This window comes from Mustelus asterias, chromosome 14, assembly GCF_964213995.1.
Source record: "Mustelus asterias chromosome 14, sMusAst1.hap1.1, whole genome shotgun sequence".
Taxonomy (NCBI): Eukaryota; Metazoa; Chordata; class Chondrichthyes; order Carcharhiniformes; family Triakidae; genus Mustelus; species Mustelus asterias.
The window spans coordinates 70,660,723-70,670,806 of record NC_135814.1 but is presented as its reverse complement, the minus strand read 5'-3'; positions in this window follow the sequence as shown (position 1 = coordinate 70,670,806).

Here is a 10,084-nt window from a genome sequence, read left to right as displayed (position 1 = left end):
GGGAAAGAGACTGTGGAATTCTGCAGTGTAAAGAGATCTGGGTGTCCTTGTACATGACTCACAAATAACTAGCATGCAGGTATGGCAAGTAATTAGGAAGGCAAATGGAATGTTGGCCTTTACTGCAGGGGATGGAGCGTTGATGAGACCACAGTGTATTTATTTGTTCTTACTTATGGACAGATGTAATTGCATCGGAAACAGTTTAGAGAAGGCTCACTAAGCAGATTTCTGGGATGAAGGGGTTGTCTTATGAAGAAACGTTGAGCAGGTTGGGCCTATAGTAGTGGAGTTTAAAAGAACCAGAGGTGATCTTATTGAAACATGAAAGATTCTGAGGGGCTTTGGGTAGGTGCTGAAAGGATGTTTTCCCTTGTGGGGAATCTAAAATTAGGGGACACTGTTTAAAAATAAAGGATTGCTGATTTAAGACTGAAATGAGGAGGAATTTATTCTCTGTTAGTCATTGGAATTCTCTCTCTCAGAGAGCAGTGAAGACTGGGTCACTGAATAAAATCCAGGCTCAATAAGACAGATTTTTGATCCACAAGGGGGCAGGCAGGTGGGGTCAGGAAAGTGGAATTAAGGCCACAATCAGATCAACCATAATCTTATTGAATAGCGGAGCAGGCTCAAAGGACTAAGTTGCCAACTCAAGCTTCTATTTTTTATGTTATGAAGCAATTTGTTAACTTGCTGAGGTCAGCGAAAACAGTTCTCATGCACTGCTGGAAAATACAAAATCAAATGGGACAAAGAAAGAGAGATACGATTTTGAAAAACAAGAAGGTTGAGATTACAATCAGATTTTTAAGCAGAGTTATGAAAGATTAAGGGACTTTTGGGAAACAGGGAAGTATAGTATGTTCTCTAGGGGAAGTGAGACCAGTACAAACTGGACAAGTTGCACCTGGGCAGGACTGGGACCGATGTCCTAGGGGGAGTATTTGCCAGAGTGGTTGGAGAGGGTTTAAACTAAAATGGCAGGGAGATAGGAATTTATGCAAGAAGCCGGGGGACAAGGATAAGAACAAAAGAGGGAAAGGGAAATAAGAAATGTGATCGGCAGCGAAATCAAGGGCCAGAATCAAATAGGGCTACAATGAAAAATTATGGGAATGGGACAAGGAATATTAAAAAGACAAGCCTTAAGGCATTGTGCCTAAATGTATGGAGCATTTGCAATAAAGTGGATGAATTAATTGCATAAATATTTTCTATCATTATCCTGACCACAACACAGAACATATTATACTGAATATTGGTTCCATCAATTGGAAGTATGGAGTCTCACCAGTACTTGCTTAGCTCTCTCGAGTCCAATCAAGAGTAGACGCATATCCTTGATAGATGAACACACAATCCTACACCCAGCCTTTCAGTTATATCTTCCAGCAAATGTAATCTCGAGACTCAATAGGCCCTATTTTGCCAGTTTGATTCAAAGTGCTGGGTGGACTTGAATCTGGAAGTGTTTCAGATCTGACTTTTAGACCCGTTCTCCGGCGCCCCCATACGCACTCTGCCTGCAAAAATATCAGCGAGTCCGAATCGCACAACATATGTCTGTGGGTGGGGCTTAACGCTCCCAAAACTCTGCAGCTCCGATCGGCACCTCCAACTGATAGAATGCAGCTCCCTTACCACATCGCTCCTAGGCCGGATAATGCCTCCCCCGGCCCCTCCCCCCACCTTTCCCCCACCGATCTCAGGCAGAGTGGTAGCAAACTCCCCTACCCCCCCCCAATGTTCTCAGGCAGAATGGCAGCGGAACCCCCTTCCCCGCCCCACTGATCTCAGGCAGAGAGAGCCACTCCCCCCGCCCACCCTGGACCCTCTCGCACAAGGCCCCCATCTCCTCCAGACTCCAATGGCTGTGTGACACCTCCCTCTCTCCCCTGTCCCCAATCATTGAGGCATTGATCCACCCCCCCCTTCCCCCCTCCCCCCCCTTCCCCCCTCCCCCCCCTTCCCCCCTCCCCTCCCCCCCTCCCCCCCCTTCCCCCCTCCCCTCCCCATCAGCACACCTGCAAGCGCTCACTTGCCTTCCCTTCAATGCTAACAAGCAAACTGCATGGAACTTGCTGGACTGTTCTGTCAAACTGCCTGCAGCTGATCTACCCTAACGAGGGGCAGCTCCATTAAAAGCTCAAGAATGGACAGGCAGGCAGGCATTCCTGCACAAAATGTGCGCATGACCAGCCTCCTGATTTTCTGAGGGCGACCTGGGGAGGTGACTGGATGCAGCAGAGAGGAGGCGGGACACCCTCTTCCCCCCCAGGAGGACATAGACACAGGGGGCTGATGGAAATGTGGCCTGGGAGGCAGTTGCCACCTTGGTCAGTGCCAGGGCACTGGCCCCCTGAACCGCGAAGCAGTGCCGGATAAAAGTCAATGACCTCATCCGTGCAGCAAGGGTGAGTGCTGAACCCCATCTTGCATCTTCCCCCAAATTTCCCCCAGATCCTCCCATCCCCAGCACCCTGAATGCTTCCAGCTCCTGACCCCTAAGCAGCTCCTTTCTATCCCCCCAAGAGCCCAACTGTGCTTGCCCTCTAAGGACCACCACCTAATACTCTGCAGGAGTCACGCCATCATTTCTTTCATGGCTCCTTCTGTCTCCACAGGAGAAGACTGACCATAACATCTGTGAGAGGGCAAGACAAGGGTTGGCGAGTCAGATCTCCAGGTCCTCACCCACTTTGAGGAGCAGGCGCTGGAGCTCTCAAGTGAAGGGGAGATGCGGGCTGTCAGTGACAGCATAGTCGGTCTGCTGTCAACAAGTGAGCACCTGTCATTCCTCCACTCACACTCACTTTGAGGCAACTTCTCGGTGGTACGAGTTTCAGGTGAGTGGGGCAAGGTTTAAAGGAGATGTATGAGGCATGTTTATTTGCACAGAAAGGGTAGTGGGTGCCTGGAACTTGCTGACAGGGAGTTCGCGGATGCAGATACGATAGTGACCTTCAAGGGGCCTCTCTACAGTTATGTGATTGGGATGGGAATAGAGGCATATGGTCCCCGGAAGGGTAGGGGTAACAAATCAGATGGGCAGCCTGGTCGCTACAGACTTGGCGGGCCGAAGGGCCTGTTCCTATGATGTAATCTTTTTGGTGCTTTGTTCTATGTTCAATGGAGAAATGTGAATCACGTGTTTGGCATCCTGGATTCCTCTCCCTCCCTTGCACTTAGCCTTGTGTCCTGTGTTGCAGGGACAGGTCCAGATGCCCTGGGGCCTTCTGGACTCCAGGCCCGTACTGCAGCTCCTGCCCATCCTGGTCGAGAGAGCTCAGACGATATGGGTGAAGGGACCTCGGAGGGTGGCACAGTTTTGGCGTCAGCTTCCACCTCACAACTCACCATCCTAGATAGTGACACGTCGGTGGGTCCGGTTAGTGGTGAGGCTTCTGGGTCACTCTCTGGTCAGCACGACACATCTGATAATGTACATCGGGCGGAGGAGGCGAGGACTCAGCTGGCCCCAGGCTACCTGCTGAGCCTCTGAGATCACTTCTCCCTCAGCTGCTGGAGATGCAGCAACAGAGCCAGGGCATGCAGGAGGGGCTGATGGCCACACTGGATCAACTGCGAGCCTGTTGGGAGAAGTCCCAAAGCTTTGAAGCGGACCAGCTATTGCGTGCTTCCCAGGCCAACATTGCAAGGGTGGCGTCTGCAGTGGATCCTCACCATGAGTGGCAGGCTCCAAGCGATGGCCGAGTCACAGCAGAGTCCCAGAGGGCCACAGCTGAGGGACTGAACAGGGTTCTCGAGATTCTGCGGCCCATGGCTGAGAGGCTCGAGAGCTTGCAGGAGACCCAGCAGGACAGCGCTGAGCCACAGCGGGCTAAAGCAGCAGCCCTTAAGAATGTGGCCCAGTCTCAGAGGGCCACGACTGAGGGGTTGCAGAGCCTGGCCCAGTCTCAGAGGACACTTGCTGCGGCCATTGAGAGATGGCCCCTGACTCAAGTGGCCATCGCAGAGGGCTCGACCACCATGGGTAGGATGCCGGTGGTCCTCCAGGACTGGCAGTGTCAGGTGACGTCGGAGCTTCTGGAGCTCATTGCAGAAGCACCGCCGTCCCATGGAATGACCCACATGCCCACAGGAAACCCAAGGGAGGAGAATGGGCTCGAGCCTATGCCAGGGCCTTCCAGCCAGGAGACTGTGGCTGTGGCTACACCTTCTGACTCCCCTCTTCCCTGACACCGGGGCATCTCATGGGCAGCAGGATGAAGAGGGTGTCATGGAAACATCCCAGGCACCTAGAAGCAAGCCAGGGCCCTCAAGGTCCAGGGCCTCCAGAGGACGCCCGCCACGCGTATCACAGGCCACGGGGCATGGTAGGCAGCTGGCCCCATCCACCTCCGATGTACATTCTGGGGAGTCACTGAGACGTCGGGGTAAGCCACGTAAGGTCAGGAAGTTGTAGTTGCACTAAGATGGCACAGGTGAAGGGCTGCACTAGTTAGAAAGATATTTAAGCACCTTAACGTTTTCTGTTCACAAGTTTTTATGTTAGAACATCTTTTTTAAACAGCTTTATTGCAATTAAATGTTTTTTCACCAACCATCTGTGACTAATTTGTCTCGACCAGGAATCCTCTTCCATTGATGATCACCTAAGAGACGCTTCATATTGATGTTAGTTGGGAGGCCCCTCAATGCTGTGTCACTGAGAAAAGAAAGCCATTGGTTCCCTAGACTCCATGAGCGATTCCCTCCCGTCCACCACCCCAGGGCCCTGTATGGGGGTTTCAGATCCCTTACCCACTACACAGACGTGGGCCCAGGTGCCAGCGTGCATGCGGAGCTCAGGTAGGAGTCAGACTAGTTTCCACCAGGGCATCATAATGGTGCTTAGAGAATCATCACCCTCCTGCTGCCAAAAACTCGCTAACAGAGTGCCCACCACACTGGTATGACAATATTGCAGGATATAGAAGAAATTGGGATGGGGGGGATGGAACCTATAGACGCAAACCTCTAAGGAGTGAACCGTCTGGTGATCAGGCCCTCCCTTGCATGCTTCATTTGGATGGCCAGCCCTCCAGCGCCTGGTTGGTGTTCCTCGGCGTGCTGTTCCTCCTTCTTCTGGTCATCCTCCCCAGCAACGCCCGGCTGGTCAGCCTCCACATCCTCCAATATGTCACCTCTGTGTAGAGCCAGATTGTGCAAGGCACAGTACATGACCATTAAGCGGGAAGAGATCACTGGATTGTATTGGAGGGCCCCGCCAGATCGGTCTAGGTATCGGAATCACATTTTGAGGAGCCCAATGCACCTCTCCACTATTGCATGGGTGGCTACATGGGCCTCATTATAGCGGGTATCCAGCTCAGTCACAGGCCACCGCACAGGCATCATCCGCCATGTCCGAAGTGGGTAACCCACATCACCTCGGAGCCACCCCTGCAGCCTGGGCTCCCTTTCAAATGCCTCCAGGATGTCTGAGCTCCTGACAATGAAGTTGTCGTGCACACTACCTGGACGACTTGTGCAGACATGCATAATGTTCATGTTGTGGTCGCACACGAGTTGAACATTCAAGGAGTGGAATTCCTTTCTGTTGATGAATTTCCGTGGATTCTGTAGCAGGGCCTTGAGGGCAACGTGTGCAGTCAATGGCCCTCTGTACGTTAGGCATCCCCGCAATGGCTGCGAACCCCGCAGCTTGGGCTTCCTATTGGGCCTGGTCCAGGTTAAATTTGGTGTACTGCCCAGCCCGGGCATACAGGGCTTCTGTGACCTGCTTGACACAACTGTGCAGGCTGACTGGGAGATGCCACAGACATCTCCGCTAGAGGTCTGAAAGGAGCCATCAATTTGACAGCCACTGAGTGTGGGTGTGCCCCCAACCCCCCCCCACCTCTAGGTGCCAGGTCCTACAACAGGTGGCGCAGGTGTTGCACTGTCTCCTTTCAGAGGCGGAGATGCTAGCGGCACACGGTGTTCAACATCTGTTCAAATGACACTCGTGCACGGAACTGCCGGGCTCTCTGCTCCCTCCTCCTCACCCCTCTGGGTGAATGGCGGCCACCTCCTGCCTCTGGTGGTCATTTCCCTCCACTCCTGCAAATGGTAAGGCCCAGATTTTCCCCCAGCCACGCGCTCCCCACAATCACAGCTCCTTGAAAAGTTGAGAGGCTGCAGCAGTGCAATTTGCAAGGGTTTTGTGCACATCCTTCAGCTGGAAGTGAGCTGAGTGCACTGGGACCCAGCAGCACCGCAAGACCAGAGGTCAGTGCTGCAAGTCAGACATTGGAGACCCTGCTGAGCAACAGCCCCCATCCCCCACACACTCGCAGAGCCGCCACCGACCCGAGAAAGAAAATGGCCGCAACAAAAGGACACCCATGAGCAGCAGAGAGCCATCGGATGCTATGCACTTACCCCCTCACCAATGGAGTGCCCGAATCGGATTTTTATGGAGCATGTCTGTTTCACGCCGATTCCCGACTGGCCTACACAGTGGTAAAGGGGCAAGTGCTGGTAAAGTTGGGTGTGCATTAGTTCAATTTAAATGCATTCAAATGTATTTAAATGACTGTCACGCCCGTTTCAGGCACGGTCCCGATCATGTCCATTTTCGGGCCTTGGTAAAGGGGGAAACCGGTGCAGAGGCGGGTCCAGATCACACTTTTCGCCTCACGCCCAACTTTACCAAGTTTCGTGCCCGAAAACGGGCGCAACGTGATGGTAAAATCGGGCCCAATGTTTCCTTTTTTTGTTTGTTCTGGGATGTGGCAATATGGGTCAGCTGTATTAATAGGCCACTTCCAGTTGCCTGAAGATGATAGTCACAGGCTAGCTTCTTCAAGCCATTGTTTGTACAATTGAATGACTTGCAAGGCCATTTCAGAGGATAAGAGTCAAACATATAATGCAAACTAAAGCTATATATTGTCCAGACTGGAGATTGTTGGCCAGTTCTTCACCCTAAAGGGCATTAGTGAATGAGTTACGTTTTTACAATGATGACGTTTTCATGGTATTTTTTTCTGGTGCGAGCTCACAGGCACATCTGAAATCTCACTTCAATGTCATGACAGGACTTTATGTCAAACATTTTGATGTTCTCACATGAAGGACTCTGCCAGAAAGGGATGTCCACTCTGATGTTGACTATGCCCTTTATAACATGGAAAGAGAGTGCAAGTGAATGTTTCTGACTCCTGGATTAAATCTGCTCAATAAGACATAAGATACAGTGCTACATAGTCAATCCATGTAAGGATACCACAAGATTTCTACCCTAATCCCAAAGGATTGCCTGAAGTATTTTTACCATAGTTAATAAAGAGAAGAATTTAGTTACAGAAACAGCAATTAGTAGCTGAACTTTGGAAGGCACGATGGAAACTAGAACACTCAAGTTGGAATTGCTTTGAGTTTGTAGGGCATGTACATTCCATGCTAAAAAATCTCATCTAAGGACAGTAATACATTAGTAATGACTGAAAGTTTATTTATAGTGATTGCAACTTAACACAACACAATCACAGATAGAGCTCTAAACCCCTTTGTTAAATTATAGTACCTTGTAAAAAAGGTTGTGTTTAATGGCTCTGTAATATAGTTGTATTTGTATTTTTACATCAACCATATCATGCAGCAAGACCTGGACAATATCCAGGCTTGGGCTGACAAGTGGCAAATTACGTTCACGCAACACAAGTGTCAGGCAATGATCATCTCCAACAAGAGAAAATCTAACCATCGCCCCATGACACTCAGTGGCATTACCATTGCTGAATCTACATTATCAACATTCTGGGGTTTACCATGAACCAGAAACTCAACTGGACTAGCAATACACTGTTGCAACAAGAGCAGGTCAGAGGCTAGGAATCCTGCGGCGAGTAACTCATCTCCAGACTCCCCAAAGTCTGTCCATAATCTACAAGGCGCAAGTCAGGAGTGTAATAGAATACTTTGCTCTTGCTTGGATGAGTGCAGCTCCAACAACACAAGAAGCTCTCCACCATCCAGGGCAAAGCAGCCTTTTTGATTGGCGCCCCATGCACAAACATTCACTCCCTCCACCACCAATGCACAGTGTGTACCATCTACAGGATGCACTGCAGACACCCTTTAGCAGCACCTTCCAAACCTATGACCACTAACAACTAGAAGAACAAGAGCAGCAGACACATGGGAACACCGCCACCCGAAAGTTTCCTTGCCAAGCCATTCACCATCCTGATTTGGAAATATATTGTCGTTCCTTCACTGTCACTGGATCAAAATCCTGGAACTCTCGAACAGCATTGTGGGTGTACCTATACCTCATGGTCTGCAGCGTTTCAATGCAGCTCACCACCACCTTCTCAAGAACAATTGGGGGTGGGCAATAAATGTTGGTCTAGCCAGTGAAGTCCACATCCCATGTTTCTTTTTATAGGTGGTAGGGTTAACAGTGAGAACTCTTAACATTTTAAACTCTAAATACTTCTCTTCTAGGACACTGGGTTGCAAGGGAGTAGAATAGACAGTATTACAGTTGATAAGGAGGATGTGCAGGATATTCTGGAGGGTCTGAAAATAGATAAATCCCCTGGTCCGGATGGGATTTATCCAAGGATTCTCTGGGAGGCAAGAGAAGTGATTGCAGAGCCTCTGGCTCTGATCTTCAGGTCGTCGTTGGCCTCTGGTATAGTACCAGAAGATTGGAGGTTAGCGAATGTTGTCCCATTGTTTAAGAAGGGGAACAGAGACTTCCCCGGGAATTATAGACCAGTGAGTCTCACTTCTGTTGTCGGCAAGATGTTGGAAAAAATTATAAGGGATAGGATTTATAGTTATTTGGAGAGTAATGAATTGATAGGTGATAGTCAGCATGGTTTTGTGGCAGGTAGGTCGTGCCTTACTAACCTTATTGAGTTTTTTGAGAAAGTGACCAAGGAGGTGGATGGGGGCAAGGCAGTGGACGTGGTATATATGGATTTTAGTAAGGCGTTTGATAAGGTTCACCATGGTAGGCTTCTGCAGAAAATGCAGATGTATGGGATTGGGGGTGATCTAGGAAATTGGATCAGGAATTGGCTAGCGGATAGGAAACAGAGGGTGGTGGTTGATAGTAAATATTCATCATGGAGTGCGGTTACAAGTGGTGTACCTCAGGGATCTGTTTTGGGGCCACTGCTGTTTGTAATATTTATTAATGATCTGGATGAGGGTATAGTTGGGTGGATTAGCAAATTTGCTGATGACACCAAAGTCGGTGGTGTGGTAGACAGTGAGGAAGGGTGTCGTAGTTTGCAGGAAGACTTAGACAGGTTGCAAAGTTGGGCCGAGAGGTGGCGGATGGAGTTTAATGCGGAGAAGTGTGAGGTAATTCACTTTGGTAGGAATAACAGATGTGTTGAGTATAGGGCTAACGGGAGGACTTTGAATAGTGTGGAGGAGCAGAGGGATCTAGGTGTATGTGTGCATAGATCCCTGAAAGTTGGGAATCAAGTAGATAAGGTTGTTAAGAAGGCATATGGTGTCTTGGCGTTTATTGGTAGGGGGATTGAATTTAGGAGTCGTAGCGTTATGTTGCAACTGTACACAACTCTGGTGCGGCCGCACTTGGAGTACTGTGTGCAGTTCTGGTCCCCACATTACAGGAAGGATGTGGAGGCTTTGGAGAGGGTGCAGAGGAGGTTTACCAGGATGTTGCCTGGTATGGAGGGGAGATCCTATGAGGAGAGGCTGAGGGATTTGGGATTGTTTTCGCTGGAAAGGCGGCGGCTAAGAGGGGATCTTATTGAAACATATAAGATGATTAGAGGTTTAGATAGGGTGGATAGTGATAGCCTTTTTCCTCTGATGGAGAAATCCAGCACGAGGGGGCATGGCTTTAAATTGAGGGGGGGTAGTTATAGAACCGATGTCAGGGGTAGGTTCTTTACCCAGAGGGTGGTGAGGGATTGGAATGCCCTGCCAGCATCAGTAGTAAATGCGCCTAGTTTGGGGGCGTTTAAGAGATCCGTAGATAGGTTCATGGACGAAAAGAAATTGGTTTAGGTTGGAGGGTCACAGTTTGTTTTTTTTTTAACTGGTCGGTGCAACATCGTGGGCCGAAGGGCCTGTTCTGCGCTGT